Source organism: Dendrobates tinctorius, unplaced genomic scaffold (assembly GCF_039654945.1).
Source record: "Dendrobates tinctorius isolate UK_male_01 unplaced genomic scaffold, ASM3965494v1 ptg000184l, whole genome shotgun sequence".
Lineage (NCBI taxonomy): Eukaryota > Metazoa > Chordata > Amphibia > Anura > Dendrobatidae > Dendrobates > Dendrobates tinctorius.
This window is the reverse complement of record NW_027361851.1, coordinates 14,707,223-14,725,000: the sequence shown is the minus strand read 5'-3', so window position 1 is coordinate 14,725,000 and position 17,778 is coordinate 14,707,223. Positions and strand designations below refer to the sequence as shown.

The 17,778-nt window shown below is 46.4% G+C and overlaps 1 protein-coding gene across 3 annotated transcripts in view; it reads right to left on the bottom strand.

Annotated features, from left to right (window-relative positions):
• Window positions 1–12,570, bottom strand: part of RASIP1 (Ras interacting protein 1) — a 452,478-nt gene extending 439,908 nt beyond the window's left edge. For all 3 annotated transcript variants that reach the window (XM_073552118.1, XM_073552119.1, XM_073552120.1), the window contains exon 1: window positions 12,201–12,570. The gene's annotated coding sequence lies outside the window, so the exon portion shown is untranslated. The remainder of the gene's footprint in view (window positions 1–12,200) is intronic.
• Window positions 12,571–17,778: the final 5,208 nt, after the last annotated feature.

The following is a 17,778-nucleotide window of genomic DNA, read 5'->3' as shown; positions in this document are numbered from 1 at the left end:
GATTACTGCAGTTTGTAGGCTTGTCGAAAGAGGTAGGTCTTCAGGTTCTTTTTGAAGGTTTCCATGGTAGGCGAGAGTCTGATATGTTGTAGTAGAGAGTTCCAGAGTATTGGTGATGCACGGGAGAAATCTTGTATGCGATTGTGGGAAGAGGAGATAAGAGGGGAGTATAGAAGGAGATCTTGTGAGTATCGGAGGTTGTGAGCTGGTAAGTACCGATGTATGGAGGACACAGGTTGTGGATGGCTTTGTATGTCATGGCTAGGGTTTTGAGCTGGAGTCTTTGTGTAATGAGGAGCCAGGGCAGGGATTGACAGAGGGGAGAGGCCAGGGAATAGTGGGGGGACAGCTTGATTAGTCAGGCAGCAGAGTTTAGAATAGATTGGAGAGGTGCGAGAGTGTTATAGGGGAGGCCACAGAGCAGGAGGTTGCAGTAGTCAAGGTGGGAGATAATGAGGGCATGGACTAGAGTTTTAGCAGATTCTTGGTTTAGGAATGTACGGATCCGGGAAATATTTTTGAGTTGAAGTCGGCAGGAAGTGGAAAGGGCTTGGATATGTGTTTTGAATGAGAGATCAGTGTCAAGGACTACCCCAAGGCAGTGAGCTTGTGGGACTGGGGAGAGTGAGCAGCCTATGAGCAGCAGTATATGAAATTTGAAAATATTCAAAAAAGATGAAGGCAGAACACCATTTTGGGAAAAAGTAGAATATTGGATTTAATAGCCCCAATTGGCTCACTTTTGTTGCCAGTGGTCAGAGCCGTTTTTAGGGGGGGACAGGGGGTGCAATCGCCCGGGGTGCCACCCAAGCCAGGGGGCGCCTGCAGGGCTGCACCTATCATGAGCCAAGTTGAGCTATTTGCCTCAGGCGGCAGTGCTTCCTGAAGACAGGGGGCGGCAGAGCGGCCCCCCTGTCAGATAACGTGGTGCCGACTCTCCCTGTAACCCCTGCTGTGTCATATGTCTGACTCCGGCAAGGAAATTTTCTGTGGGCGGAGTTTGTGCTCTGTCCCGTTGTCTCTATGGAGTCTGCTCTGTGCCTGTATTGTCTATGGAATCTGTTCTGCATTCCCGCCTTTCATCTTCCCCTCATCAGGATCTGGGTGAGTCCAGACATGGAGCATCTGTTACTGTATGCGCAGTCCCGGCCCCAGTGATGTGTATATACCCCAGGGTCTGTATATACCCCAGTGTCTGCTCCAGTAATGTGTATATACCTCAGTGTCTGCCCCAGTGTCTGTATATACCTCAGTATCTGCCCCAATGTCTGTATATACCCCAGTGTCTGCCCCAGTGATGTGTATATACCCCAGTGTCTGCCCCAGTGATGTATATTCCCCAGTGTCTGCCCCAGTGATGTGTATATACCACAGTGTCTGTATATACCCCAGTGTCTGCCCCATTGATGTGTATATACCCCAGTGTCTGCCCCAGTGATGTATATACCCCAGTGTCTGTCCCAGTGATGTGTATATACCTCAGTGTCTGCCCCAGTGTCTGTATATACCTCAGTGTCTGCCCCAGTGTCTGTATATACCCCAGTGTCTGCCCTAGTGATGTATATATACCCCAGTGTCTGCCCCAGTGATGTGTATATACCCCAGTGTCTGCCCCAGTGATGTATATACCCCAGTGTCTGCCCCAGTGATGTGTATATACCACAGTGTCTGTATATACCCCAGTGTCTGCCCCAGTGATGTGTATATACCCCAGTGTCTGCCCCAGTGATGTATATACCCCAGTGTCTGCCCCAGTGATGTATATACCCCAGTGTCTGCCCCAGTGATGTGTATATACCACAGTGTCTGTATATACCCCAGTGTCTGCCCCATTGATGTGTATATACCCCAGTGTCTGCCCCAGTGATGTATATACCCCAGTGTCTGCCCCAGTGATGTGTATATACCCCAGTGTCTGCCCCAGTGATGTGTATATACCCCAGTGTCTGCCCCAGTGATGTGTATATACCCCACTGTCTGCCCCAGTGATCTGTATATACCCCATTGTCTGCCCCAGTGATATGTGTGTATACCCCAGTGTCTGCCCCAGTGATGTGTATATACCCCACTGTCTGCCCCAGTGATCTGTATATACCCCATTGTCTGTCCCAGTGATATGTGTGTATACCCCAGTGTCTGCCTCAGTGATGTAAATACCCCAGTGTATGCCCCAGTGATATGTGTATACCCCAGTGTCTGCCCCAGTGATGTGTATATACCCCAGAGTCTGCCCCAGTGATGTGTATAAACCCCAGTGTCTGCCCCAGTGATTTTGGGAGGCTTCGCTGATGTCACTTGTCATGTTCTGGCTGGTGGGGGGGTGAGTGATGTAATGGCACAGGAGAGAGTCGGAGGCTGCACACAGAAGTCTGCGCCGACTCCTATAGATGATGATGGACCATTACCGGCTCACAGATGTTCGGTGAGGACGGGAGCCACTCTCGTTATTCTCATACGTTATCATCCCAAATGAAAACCATTGTTTCCTAGAATAGAGATGGATGTCTTACATACATTGTTCACACACTGCAATCTTTGCAATTTGCAGATTGATAGCGCAGGGTCTGTGAGTCACTGTGTGTGAGGCCGGTTTCACACGTCCTGATATTTCTGGTACCGGAAAAACCGGTACCGGAGATATCCGTGACTGAGTGTGTAATACTTGCGGCAGACGTGTGGCAACCGTGTGCTGCCCGTGTGCCACATCAGTACAACACAGGAGGCCGCCGGGGAAGAAGCGCTACAGTAAGCACTGTTCCCCAGGCAGCGGGTGCTGAAGACGGCTCTCATCATTCTCCCCTGCTCTGCCGGCGATCGGCGCGAGCAGGGGAGAATGATGAGCATTATATTAAGGTGAGAACAATGACAGCAAGTGGAGGCTTTTGGGACTATTACTCCTATCAACCTACACCTGCTGCCGCTAATAACAGTGACATGAGGACACGTTTATCTAAGTTTATCTAAAGTATTCAGCATGTTAATGTTCGGGGGGGTTGCTTTTTCGATGTTCACCCTGTTGGCAAAATTCCCTAGAAACTGCCCTGCCAGTGGTTTAGACATTAATGGCGTGTGTTGAGTTATTTAGAGGGCACAACAAATTTGCCCTATTATACAAGCTCTACACTGACTACTTTACATTGTAGCAAAGTGTCAGATCTTCAGTGTTGTCCTATGAAAAGTTATAATAAAATATTTACAAAAATGTGAGCAGTGTATTCACTTTTCTACTATATATATATATATATATATATATAATATATATATATATCATAGAATGGTAGAGTTGAAAGGGACCTCCTGGGTCATCTCGTTCAACCCCCTATACAGTATGTGCGTATATATATATATATATATATATATATATATATACATACACACGCACAAGAGCAAGCACTAAGTAGCAGATCCATATAAGCAATAGAAGCAGGAATCTACCACACAACCCAGAAAAAGTGGTGGAGAATGAAAGGGCTAAAATCCTGTGGGACTTCAAGATCCAGACAGATAAGCAGGTGTTGGCTAACCAACCAGATATTGTGATAGTGGATAAGGATCAGAAAACAGCAATGATAATAGATGTGGCAGTGCCAAGTGACAGCAACATCAGAAAAAAGGAATATGAGCTGGAGAAATACCAGGACCTCAAAGAAGAACTGGAGAATATGTGAAAGGTGAAGGCAATAGTGATTCCAGTGGTGATAGGAGCACTTCGAGCAGTGACCCCTAAGTTGGAAGAATGGCTACAACAGATCCAGGAGCAACATCTGCACTCTCTGTCCAGAAAAGCGCAATTCTGGGAACAACTAAGATCCTGCGCAGAACCCTCAAAGTCCCAGGCCTCTGGTAGAGGAGGACCTGAGAATGAGAAAGGACAACAAAGACCACCCCCAGTGGGGGGTGAGAAGGACATTTTTTTTTTACAGTGTCAAACTAGGGTGGCAAGGACTACAAGAAAATACTATATTATCCCCATTCACAAATTCACCTATGCTTCTCTAATGATAAATTGAGTAGTTTGTTAAATGAATGATTAGATGCTGCTTTTGTCTGAACATAGTGAATCAATGATGGTAATTACTGCTCATGTAAGAGAGTGTACCATCATATAAGACTAGCAAGCAGGATTTTTATCCACTAGTATAAATCCAGATAGCAAGGATAAAATGTAACTTTTATTCATAAAATTTAAAAAACAACTCACATGACAATAATCACCCAGTGTAAACATGTGGTGCCCCTGAGGCTCAGTCGCCACAGAGGTACTGCACCTTCTGCTAAGGTGTAGTGCCCCACCATCCAGGTATGGTGAGAACTCTTTTCCACGCTCCAACACTCGCACCCCACACAACAGGGTAGTTCTGCACAACCACATTGCGGCTCAGTGCTTGGAGAGTAGCAGAGCACCTCTGGTGGTTCCCTGCATGGAACACTGGATGTGCAGGGAGGTGGGTGGAGTTGAGGTATATAAAAGAATGGGAAAGTGTAGGATTAGGGGTTCAGTCTGACAGAAGGTCAGTGAGGAAGGAAGCCACTCGGGAGGAGTGGGGATCCCTGGAAGAAGGGATGGCGGAAGGAGTGCTGCAGCTGCCTCAGTGATCTGAGCCAGCTGGCACGGGAAAGGAAGGAGAAAGACGTAGAACTGCAACCTAAGCTTCCATAAGAGAGAGAAGGATCAGTACGGAACAAAGGAGTAGAAGAACAGAGAGGAGACGTGGGTTGGAAGAGGAACCCTGCCTATAGGTTCTCAGCGCAAGGCCGGGGCCCGGTCCCCGAGGTTGTTTGGACACTTATGGTTCTGCAGCAGACACCGGTGGAGTAGTTGGCTGTAAATGCACTACTCCCAACTAAGACTTGGGACACAACAGCAATTGAATAGAGAGCCAGGACTCCGGAGAAAGGGGTCCCCGAGAGAGGCTACAGCTGTCTGACATACGAGTAGAATTGTTAGGAACATCTGACAGGAGGAACTCCAGAGTACCACAGTACTGGAGATCTTCACACCTTAATACACAATAGAGGAGTCATCCAGGAAAAGTACATGTTGGCGGAGTGTTTGAGAGGAGCTTACCATCCGGCCTGGAGGTTGGCTGAGTCTCTGACCCGGAGGACACGGCCCAGAGGCAGGCACCCTTGTGTACCGCAGACTGTGAGTAAAGCTTTGGAACTGCAGGCCCCGGTGTCCTCCATTCATTCTTGCGCCAACCTGCTCAGCATCGCTACATCTGGGTACCATTCTTTACACTGCCTGCGCCTTTCCCCAACCATTACAACTACACTGCCCTGGGACATCAGCCCTGCCTGTGGAGGGCTATACCATCACTGCTGCATCCTACCATCTGTCCCAGAGGATCTGTCTGCAACGTCGGCTTAACACCTCCCTTGCCGAGCACCACAGGAGGCGTCACGAACTATTCCATTCCATTAACTACATATACTTTCCACCATTGACTTGGGCACCCAGGGCCACGTTCCGGGTCACCGCTGCTGTGACACATCCCGCTGACACCGGCCCGGTACCGAGTACCCCTGGGACGGCGACCCAATTTTGGCATCACAAACAGGATGATGAGACCCAATGCCATCGGGTTCTGTGTGCCTAAGATTTGTTGGACTTTATACTTTTGAAATTTGCAGAAGACCTGATTTGATGGACTGTAAAATGGACATTAGAAATGGCCACTGGCGTGGAGAAGCAGGGCGTGAAGAGATAGGAGGTCCTAGGAAAAGACCGCGAAGAGTCTTGGGCCTCCCCTGCCTGAATTACCATGTGACAGCGACATGGCCCACCCCCCCGAGGGGTTCATATACTGGCTTGATATGGAGGTGCTGGAAGAAGACGCCGACCCCGGAAGGAGGGGCAGAAGAAGCCAGTGGCGGGAAAGGGGCCGAGGCAGGAAGAACGCCAGAATGCCATGATGGAAGGGGCACGGAGGCCAGAAGGAAATGAAGGGGGGAAGCCACCCTCCCTCAGGCAGCGCTCGCGGAGCGTACCACCGCTCCGACACCCTTCACAGCGCCCGCCGCTGCCGCCAGGCCGGTGCTGTCATTGGATGCGGTCTGCCAGGAGAAGATACATGAGAGTCCTGGAGATTGTGGGACGGGAGCGGAGTCCCTGCCCGAAGCCGGCGCGGCCACGCAGGCTCCTGCCTGCCTGTCCTGGTCCTGAGCCGGGATGGATACAGCTACTGGCTGTATGACAGACAACCCCGAGGGTTGTGACTGCCATCATTCGCCATCCAGTGCCCCCGCAGGAGCCGGAACATCACTGGGAGGTAGCAGGTATGATGACTGCCCCTACCATGATCCTAGTATTAGGAGCCGCGCCCGCAGACAGAAACGGTCCAGTGATCGCGCCGACATCAGTGGGTGGCCACCAAATTGCCTTATACCCGCAGCAGCCGGCCGTATAGTATCATTTGCTGTGATACCCTCTGCAGTCGCGGAACAACACCTATCGGTACCCGCTGCCGCTCTGGCCGAATCGCTAACGGCAGAAATACCAGCTGCAACCCCTGCAGAACCCAAAGTAACAGACCCATCAGCTACCACAGTATCCGCACAGGCAGCTGTCAATCTTATCCCCGAAGAAGCAGAATACATGCGTCTAGCCAGAAACCAGAATCAAGATGAAGATACCATATCTGGTAGCAGTACCCAAGCTTCCAGAACCCCAGGAGGGGACCAGCATTAAGAATTTACAGTAACTCTCGTTACCCAGGAGGGTTTGTTTAGCACCAGTTGTGCCTTATTTTTGTTTATCATGCTTTTTCCAGTTGTTGCCTAGTTTTTGATTGGCAGCGTCCTCCCATTTGAACTACAGTGATCATGAACTTGGAGTGCATCACAAACTCTCTTGTAAATAGTTTGCGCCTCTTTAGGCGCCCTCTCTTGGTTTTACATAAAAGACACTTTGCGAAGATGATGTCAAGATTTTACATAAGGACACTTTGCGAAGATGATGTCTACCTCAAAGGACACTGCAGGAGATCCCGGCTGGGAGCGGTGTCCAGCCCTTACAAGAATAATTGTTGAAAGTTTAAAGCAAAGTATTTTTGATAATGATGTATCTTATGAGAATGTTAGTAACTAGGATCCATACATGCAACACAGTTCCACTCCAGGCCAGCAGGGGGAGCTCTGAACTGGAATTCAGGGGAGGAGTGCTCTCTGAGGGCCAAGCGGAAGGAGTGGGCAGTTAGTAAATGGCTTTTACAGAGAATTAGGAATGTTTTGATAGAGAATTAAGAATAAAGAATTGAACATGACAGGTGACGGACCAGGTATTTGAGGTCAGCGTCTTGTGTCTAGAAGAGAGGAAAAATGTTAAAGAATGAAAAATTGCACTTTTTGACTTGAAATTTAGATAGTTAAATAAGAATTGTTTGTAACGTTCAAGAATAAGTACGTCCTATACTAGGAAGTTTAGTATAAGAATTGTTTCTGCAGCATTATAAAATTTTGTATGCTCCTGTACTGTCAACTTTGTTGTCTTGCAGCCCGCGGACGTGCTGTGTTTAACAGGGGTATGTAGCGCCCCTGAGGCTCAGTCGCCACAGAGGTACTGCACCTTCTCCTAAGGTGTAGTGCCCCACCATACGGGTAAGGTGGGAACTCTTTTCCACGCTCCAACACTCACACCCCACACAACAGGGTAGTTCTGCACAACCACATTGCGGCTCAGTGCTTGGAGAGTAGCAGAGCACCTCTGGTAGTTCCCTGCATGGAACACTGGATGTGCTGGGAGGTGGGTGGAGTTGAGGTATATAAAAGAGTGGGAAAGTGTAGGATTAGGGGTTCAGTCTGACAGAAGGTCAGTGAGGAAGGAAGCCACTCGGGAGGAGTGGGGATCCCTGGAAGAAGGGATGGCGGAAGGAGTGCTGCAGCTGCCTCAGTGATCTAAGCCAGCTGGCACGGGAAAGGAACAGAAGGAGAAAGACGTAGAACTGCAACCTAAGCTTCCATAAGAGAGAAGGATCAGTACGGAACGAAGGAGTAGGAGAACAGAGAGGAGACGTGGGTTGGAAGAGGAACCCTGCCTATAGGTTCTCAGCGCAAGGCCGGGGCCCGGTCCCCGAGGTTGTTTGGACACTTATGGTTCTGCAGCAGAAACCGGTGGAGTAGTTGGCTGTAAATGCACTACTCCCAACTAAGACTTGGAGCACAACAGCAATTAAATAGAGAGCCAGGACTCCAGAGAAAGGGGTCCCCGAGAGAGGCTACAGCTGTCAGCCATACGAGTAGAATTGTTAGGAACATCTGACAGGAGGAACTCCAGAGTACCACGGTACTGGAGATCTTCCCACCTTAAGACGCAATAGAGGAGTCGTTCAGGAAAAGTACATGTTGGCGGAGTGTTGGAGAGGAGCTTTCCATCTGGCCTGGAGGTTGGCGGAGTCTCTGACCCGGAGGACACGGCCCAAAGGCAGGCACCCTTGTGTACCGCAGACTGTGAGTAAAGCTTTGGAACTGCAAGCCTCGGTGTCCTCCATTCATTCTTGCGCCAACCTGCTCAGCACCGCTACATCTGGGTACCATTCTTTACACTGCCTGCGCCTTTCCCCAACCATTACAACTACACTGCCCTGGGACATCAGCCCTGCCTGTGGAGGGCTATACCATCACTGCTGCATCCTACCATCTGTCCCAGAGGATCTGTCTGCAGCGTCGGCTTAACACCTCCCTTGCCGAGCACCACTGGTGGCGTCACAAACTATTCCATTCCATTAACTACATATACTTTCTGCCATTGACTTGGGCGCCCAGGGCCACGTTCCGGGTCACCGCTGCTGTGACACATCCCCCTGACACCGGCACGGTACCGAGTACCCCACAGCCCTGGGAGGGCGACCCAAACACACCATGAAAACCACAACGAACAAGTAGACAAAAGATAAAAAAATAACCCCAGGATTTCCCTGCTGATAATGGGTATCAGGCCTCTTAGGATATTATAGTATCTTAAGAAAAGTACAATACTTTCAAACTCAATACCTCAAGAGTATGAACCTTCACTTTGAGACAAAGTATGGTGTTGTCACACTCCTACATCAAAACCATAGGACCACTATCACCACCTGGGTAACAGTGTTTATGATCAAAGATCCACTTAGTCTCCAAAAGTGTTTAATGCATATATTAGATTTGGTCCTTATGTCAAGAATTAGTATTGCACTTAAAATATCAGACACTCCCTGTCTATTAAAGTGCTTAGTACATACAAATAGTATCCATTATTACGATAATGAGGCCTTAGTATTATGATAAGCAGCAAAATGAGGCAAGCAATTATAAAGAGATCACCGCATATATAGACACTAAAACGGAACCCTGCTTCCTCACTGATTTCATGAGCATTCCTTGTGACAACTCTGCGGTAACATCATCATTCATGCCGTATTAATATGTGCCATAACGGCTCTATATTGTGAGATCTCACCCAGTCAGAGGAGTCCCGTAGTCCAGATGTACTGGTATGCTAATTCATCACCGGGAACCACCACTGTTTTAATAAACCGTTATTGCCTCCTTCATACATTGCGTCTCTCGACGCGTTTCGTCATGAATTGACTCATCAGGGGAGTCTCTGCAAGATAAAAATTGGCTGCCTTACTGTTGCCCCGGCTCCTGTGGTTCAAAAAGCTTCTGAGCAAGAATCGCGCCAGATAGGCCACGCTCCCAGCGTGTGACGCACTTCCGGGTGGTGGAGTGCAGTGTTTATGCGATGCTAAACAGGCCTATGGAGCGCTCCATTACCATGGTAATAACTGGAGCAAACTGACACCTCATTCAGGCTCATAGTAGCGCAGCGTTTATTCTCTCAGTATAATCCACCTTAATTAACATATTAAATACAATGGGCTACAATATCCACAATTGTCAGCCCTGAATACACTAAACAGTTTGAGCCTATCTGGCGTGATCCTTGCTCAGAAGCTATTTGAACCACAGGAGACGGGACAACAGTAAGGCAGCCAATTTTTATCTTGCAGATGAATGATGATGTTACCGTAATAGTTTGGGAACCCCTAGTTAAAATTACTGTTATTGTAAACCGCTAAGCAAGTTGAAGATGAAATGATCTCTAAAAGGGATGAAGTTAAAGAGGACACATTTCCTTTGTATTTTAAGCAAAATATATATTTGTTTTACATTTTCAAAACTGCAAAAAGGAAAGTGGTTAGTACCTTGTAGTACCCACTTTTGAAAGTTTCACTGCTTGTAAACACCAGACAAGAGTCTTTGGAAAATTCTTTCAGATCTGTGAGATTCCAGTTCTTCTTGCATCTTCTGCTATTTTGATGTCAAGCCACAAATTTTCAATGATGTTCAGAACAGTGGACTGTGAGGGCCATTGTAAATCCTTCAGCTTGTGCCTTTTGAGGTAGTCTATTGTGGATTTTGACGTGTTTTTAGAATCATTATCTCTTTGTAGAAGCCATTCTCTTTTCAAATTCAAGCTTTTTTTTACATATGGTGTTATGTTTGCATCAAGAATTTGTTGAAATTTAATTAAATCCATTCTTTCCCTCTATCTGTGAAATGTTCCCTGCACCTTAGGCTGCAACACAACCCCAAAGAATGATTGATCCATCCCCATGCTTAATGGTTGGCAAGATGTTCTTTTCCTGAAATTCTGTTGCCTTTTTTCTCCACACATACCTTTGATCATTTGGGCTAAAGTTTTCTAATATAACCTCATCGGTCAACAGGACATATTTCCAACATGCATAAGGCTTCTTTAGATGTTTTTTTGAATACTTCTGATTCTGAATTTTATGATGAGGATGCAGGACAGGTTTTCTACTGATGACTCTTCCACGAAGGCCATATTTATGAAGGATTCTATGAACAGTAGAACTACAGAGTTTGTTAAATGTTTCTGATGGTCTTTTGCAGACAACTGTGGATTCTGAATTGCCTCTCTAGTAATTCTTACCCTGAAATTTAGCTTGGTCTTCCAGACTTTATCTTGAGCTCAACTGTTCCTGTTAACTACCATTTCTTAATTACTTTTTGAAATAAGGAAAGGGCAACTTGAAAATGCTTTGCTATCTTCTAATAGCTTTTTCTTGCTTTGTGGGCCTCCATCATTTTCAAAGTGCTAGGCAGCTGTTTTGGAAAACAGCTGTTTTTTGGCACAAGGTTAGAAGAGCTTAGGTTTTTATAAAGTTGGGAAGTTTGCATCACATGGCCTTTCTAATGATGATAGGGAACAAGCCATAACTCTAACAGGCTAATTAAGATCTGAAATTTGGTCAAAGTTAATTGAGCACACATCTTCAAGGGTGCCCAAACTTTTGCATCTGTTCATTTTCCTTTTTATAATTTTTAAAATGTAAAAATTGATAAATTTTTTTTGCTAAATGTGTTATCTTTTACTTTAGGCTTTTTAGAGATCATTTCATGTTATCTTGCTTAACTGTTCACAATACCAGTAATTTTGACAAGGGGAAACTTTTACATGCCAATGTACACGATATACCTGAATGCACATGAAAGTGTGACATGTTCAACCTGTAAAACTGTCACCACTATGACTGTGCTACTGCCGAAGCCAGTCATGTGCTGTGCATTTGAATAATCAAGGCACTCCATCAGTGTAATAGTAGCTACAATGCACATCTCAGTATATAGTACGCAGCTAAAAACCTAATTTACTTAAGGGAAAAACGAACATCTACAGTCGAAGGTAAATTAAATATATTATCTAAATACATAAAAGTTGTACTGAGGATGTAGCTTCAGAAACAAGATGGCAGAAAATACAAAGTGGAAATTAAAATGTATATCCTGTAGAAAAAAAAATCAAACTGCAACTCCCTCCATTAACTGACAGATACTGTTGAAAGATATCACGTAACATTTTAACATGGCACCATATTAGCAAGCATAGAAGAAAACACCATAGAGTTCACTATTCTGGAACTATGCATTATTAAATAATGTTCTTTCTCTCTGCAAACCACTGTATATGGACATTAAACTCTAAAAATCGCCATGTAGACAGACAGCTGAACAATGAACGCACTTAAAACAAGTCAGTGGGTACACTGCAGCTGTACCTACTTTAGATAAAAGGAAAGATGAAATGACTACGAATTTTAGAGAAGTCCCACCTATGATAATCGTAAAAGGCTACAAATATGAATTACAGAACAATGATGAAATTACAAAATTATGGCTTTGCAAAATATATTTACCAGGGATATGTTGTAAGAAGTGTGGTGTTCAAACTGCGTTGTTGCAGTTCTTTCCTCTTCAATACAGAATGTCACCTCAGTAAGTCTTGTTCATCTTACTCCTGCTTCCTGAATGCATGGCTTAGATTCATAAAAAATCCTGTTTTCTCAACTAAATGTGTCATACAAATCTATTTAAGTATTCATTTTAAGTACAACTATAAAAAAAGACTACAAAAAAACTCACACAAAGACAAAAATCAATAGAAAATAATAAAATTAAATCGCAGTATAAAATTAAAAGTCTAAACAAAATCTTTGTAATGTCCTGTCCCAAAGCTGAATTCTATTCCCTTCGGTTCCTGTGGCTGTTTTAACAGAAGTTACTCTTTCCTTTGGTCCCAACCCTGGAAAGGCTGTCTGTCTGAAGTCCAGTTTCCTTTGTTTTAACAATCCAAGCCCTCCCTCTCTTCCTGGACTCAGATAAGATGAATAGAATTCACATCTCACAAAACCTAGCTAGGCAGGAGGACAAGGAAAGAACAAGGTAAAAGGCACACTGCTGGGTATAGATCTAAAATCAAATGGAATATTGTCTTAAGCCCCTTTCTCACATAGCGAGATCGCTGAAGCGTCACCGATTTTGTGATGCAACAGGGACCTTGCCAGCGATCTCGCTACATGTGACACATAGCGGCGACCGGCCCCCCCCACTGGATATCGCTGATTGTGCTCGAATGTCCTGGGCCATTTTTTCATCATCAAGACTTGGGATTCGCGGCGGATACTGCGTCCACACTCCACAAACCACCACGCAGTGGGACGGCTTCATGTGCCTCCTCACAGGATTGGTCTATCTCACAAAGCCCAGTCACTAAGAATCTCACAGTACAATATATCGTACATTGATGAAGGTCCTAGACCGAAACGTCTGTGTATGTATGTACTGTTGTATAATTAAAAATCACCTTTCTGCATCAGAAACCTTTGGTGTGTGCCAAGTTTATATATATATTTAGTTCACGGATTGGGATCCTACTTGGGCACCACCTACAATTCTCAGGGTTGTGCCAACGGTTTTGTTCTTGCTAAGTGAAATGGGACCCTTAGATAGCCATGCAATCCTTTCTCATCATTTTCTCCATTCATTACATCCACAGTACACGTACAGCGCTGCAGGAGGTGTTCCGGCAAGCCACCGTACATGTATGGCGTGAGGTTCGCAGGTTCACTCCGAATGCCATCAAGATCAAAAGTGAGTGTCAGCACTATATAAGAGCTGACACACTGGGGCAACTTCCAAGACTGTTACTAGCACTGATTGAAGGTGTTTAACCCCTCTGATACCACTGTCAATGGTAGAGGCAGCATAGCAGAGGGAGGGAGTTCCCTCTCTGCTCCGATCAGCACAACGCGATTGCAATCACATTGTGCCGATCGGCTCCATGGTGATCTCAGGTCGGAAGATGGCTGAGGGCCACCCAGGTACAGTGGCATGTAAGTTCCTGCCTCAGAGCATGAGCTGGCACGCATCCTCCCTGCTGTCTATGATGCACTAAACTAATACCCTGCAATGCAAGAGCACAGTAATAGACAAGCAATCAGGGCTGGGAAAGTTGATGTCCCATCCTGGGACAAGGTAAAAAAGTAAACCAAAAGGTAAAACTTGCAAAAATGCTTTTTTTAAAAAATCACAAAATAAAGAACAAAAAAAAGAAAAAAGATTAATCCAGTGAATAAATATATTATTGATGAGCAAATAGTGAAACATTCAGATTTAGGAAAATCGGCAAAAATGGTTACTAATATTCGTGTATTTGTACTGAATAATGAATCCAATGCAAGTCAATGGGAAAGCCGCATATTTTTCTGCTGGACCCAACAAACAGGTCTGGGGTTATGAGTCAAAAGCCAAAATGGATGGGAAAGTGTGAAAACTAAATGGCAACAGCATGGAGAAGATGCCTGCATGCCTTTCTGACTCACATATGGTATCTGGGAATAATGTTGTCAGACTATTGCATCAGTTTTACTGATTTATAAAAAAAGACCTTCCAAACCAGACCTAAATATTTTTTAAAGGGAAAAATGCTATGAAACATTTTTTTCCTAAATAATTTCATGTATATAACACAAAATAAAAATAAAAAAATTATACTCCTTTAGCATATGGTCACACAGAGAGTTTTGGCTTTAGGTTTTCCTTTAACATTTGTGAGAGCTCTCAATATTACAATTGGGAGGTCCCTCCCTCATTCCAAATTGTTAGCAAGATAGTGGAATACATGTGCTGTTCCGTCAGTTATGCTTCCAAGGTTTATATAGATTGTATTATTATTTCCATTCTGTGTATAATTGTTTTGCATTTGCTCTGCTGCCACCTGCTGGTCTTTTTTCTGCATTACAGCCTGCAGCTAATTAATTCATGTACATGCCTTTCACTTCCGGTTCAGAGGTCACGCCTTCTTCTTCCTTCTAGCAGCCATTTGTTAGTTTCACTTTCTCTGGGAAGAAACATGCTTGTACAGAGCTGTGAAACGCATCAGTTTTTCCACCACTTTGCTGCACCACCTTGTTAACCACTTTGTATTGAACAAATGTAGAGACTTCAGGTCCAAAACCATGCAGGAGTGCAACAAAATCCTCAGTGAACTTGGGGTGTGTTTCAAGTGCTGCGCCTCATTAGAACACATGGCCAAGGACTGCAAATCTGCCATTAAGTGTGAAGAGTGTCATAGTGACAAACGCCCATCAGCCTTACATCCCACCTCAGCCACCAGCGATCTAGCAGTTGCAGTTACCTCTAGTCCGGCTACAAGCCATGGCGGGGAGCCACAGAATAACGCCAAGTCTACCACGGCTGTCTCCTGCTCATGCTCAGAGGTATGTGGGGAGAGTCAAAGTGATAAATGCTGTGCCAGGATATGACTAATCAGAGTTTATCCAGAGGGCAACCAGAAAAGGCAGTAAAAATGTATGCCATCATTGACGATCAGAGCAATCGATCCTAGCTGGACCTTTGAAGCCTTTGGAATCAAGGGACCAGCAATGCCCTATACTCTGAATATGCTAGCGTGGGTGGTCTGAAGCAGGAACCTCCGGGAGTGGACCCTCTGGACCATGGCACCGAGGGTCCCCGGGCGAGCTGCCAGGTTGAACCGCCCCCTATACAGGGACCATTAGGAGCAGGCCCAGGGATTCGAGTACCACGGTAGCCGGTACCGAGAGGGGCGGCTCAGGATGGACCGGAGTAAGACTGAGACCGGAGTAGGACGGCAGGAACACTGAAGGCAGGACTGGAGTAGGACAGCAGGAACACTGAGGGCAGGACTGGAGTAGGACAGCACGAACACTGAAGGTAGGACTGGAGTAGGATGGCAGGAACACTGGAGGCTGGACTGGAGTAGGACAGCAGGAACACTGAAGGCAGGACTGGAGTAGGACGGCAGGAACACTGAAAGCAGGACTGGAGGAGGATGGCAGGAACACTGAAGGCAGGACTGGAGTAGGACTGCAGGAACACTGAAGGCAGGACTGTAGCAGGACGGCAGGAACACTGGAGACAGAACTGCGGTAGAGAACAAGGAAAACGGGTAGCAGGACTGAGAAGCTGCTGCGAGGAGCAGCCGACATTGGAACTGCAGGAGCAGAGTGCACACAATGAAGCGAGGCCAGAGTGTTAGGAAACACAACGATCAGGCGCCTCCCTCAGGGGGAAGCGGCCTGATATGGACCCATCTGGTCAGCCATTGGTCCAAAGGTGCTTCTGGGTCAGGGCAGAGCCGGAGCATAAGAAGCAGGAGGGAGGCGCGGCCGCAGCCTATGGCGCATGCGCATAGCATGCAGGGAAGGCATCGGTCACGAGCCCGTCTCAGGTGACCGCCGTGGCCTTCGGGTGGAGAGAGGCTGCGGTGTGGGAGCGGAGGCCGATTGCGGCGTGGGACTGGAGGCCGGGTGAGTATGGCGGAGCAGTGTAACAGAATACTTGCTCAGGACACATAGAGACTAGCGGCAGGAGGGCACAAGGTTTCATTGCTTCTCCTGTTAACGGAGGAGTAGAAATACCCCTACCTACGCTAATCGAATGCGATCAAATACCCAGCCAAAGGGATGAGATTCCTACCCCAGAAGCTGCGTTCAACCAAACACACCCAAGGCACCTAGTCAGCGTTATCCCTCCTATGGACACAGATTCTGAAATCCTACTTCTGCTTGGCAGAGACAATTTAAGGATACATAAGGTCCGCCAACAGTGCAATGGTCCTGACTATGTTTCCTACGCACAGACTCTACTTGGGGTGGGTAATCATAGGAGATGTGTGCTTGGACCGAAAAAGAGTCGACTCCTTTAAGACCTACATACGCCAAGATGGACGAACTATTTTCTGCAAATCACGCGCTCATCACTATGAGGTGAAAGAGAAGCCTCCAGACCCCGTACAGCTGCCTGATGTCATTCCTTCTCCCTATGCAGACGACTTGGGAGGATTGGTGTTTCGTACAACTAAGGATGACAACAAAGTAGCCCCATCAATGGAAGACAAGGAATTTGTCAGGATAATAGACAATGAGTTCCTTAAGGATGAGACTAATCACTGGTATTTTCCCCTACCCTTCCAAGCTACCAGGGTAAGATTCCCGAACAATTGTGAACAAGCCTTGTCCAGATTCAACTCTCTCCAGCACACACTTAGCAACAAACCGGAGATGAAAGAACACATTGTCACCATTATGAGCAAGATATTCCATAATAACCATGCAGAACCAGCGCCTCCCTTAAAGGAAAGCGAGGAGTGCTGTTACCTACCCTCATTCGGAGTATATCACCCATGGAAACCTAAGCAAATTAGAGTTGTCTTTGATTCAAGCGCCAAACATCAAGGCATATCTCTCAATGATGTACTCTTACGAACAACCTGATGAGGTTCCGGAAAGAGCCCATCGCTATCACCGCCGACATTGAACAGATGTTCCACTGTTTCATAGTCAGAGAGGACCATAGGAATTTCCTCAGGTTCCTGTGGTACAAGGACAATGACCCCAGCAAAGAGATGGTGGAGTATCGCATGAGAGTGCACGTATTTGGGAACAGCCCTTCCCCAGCAGTGGCAACCTATGGCCTGCGGAGAACCGCACAAGAAGGAGAGTCCGAATATGGAACAGACGCCAGAGACTTTGTAGAGAAAGACTTCTACGTAGATGATGTACTAAAATCTCTACCCACAGAAGAAGCGGCGATTGACCTACTCAAGAGGACCCAAGGTATGCTGTACCGAGCTAAGCTTAGATTGCACAAAATTGCTTCAAACAGCCTGGCTGTCATTAGAGCCTTTGAGTCAAGTGACCACGCACCAGGATTCAAGGACATAGATCTGGGACCAGACTGTCCGCCTGTGCAGAGAAGCTTAGGCTTGAGGTGGAACTTGTCAGTCAACACCTTCAGTTTCCAAATCAACTGTGCAGACAAACCATTCACTAAACGTGGTGTCCTGTCAGTGGTGAATAGCTTATATGACCCACTGGGATTCATAGCACCAATAACCATACAAGGTAAATCCCTTCTGAGACAGCTTTCCAAAACCGTCAAGGACTGGGATGC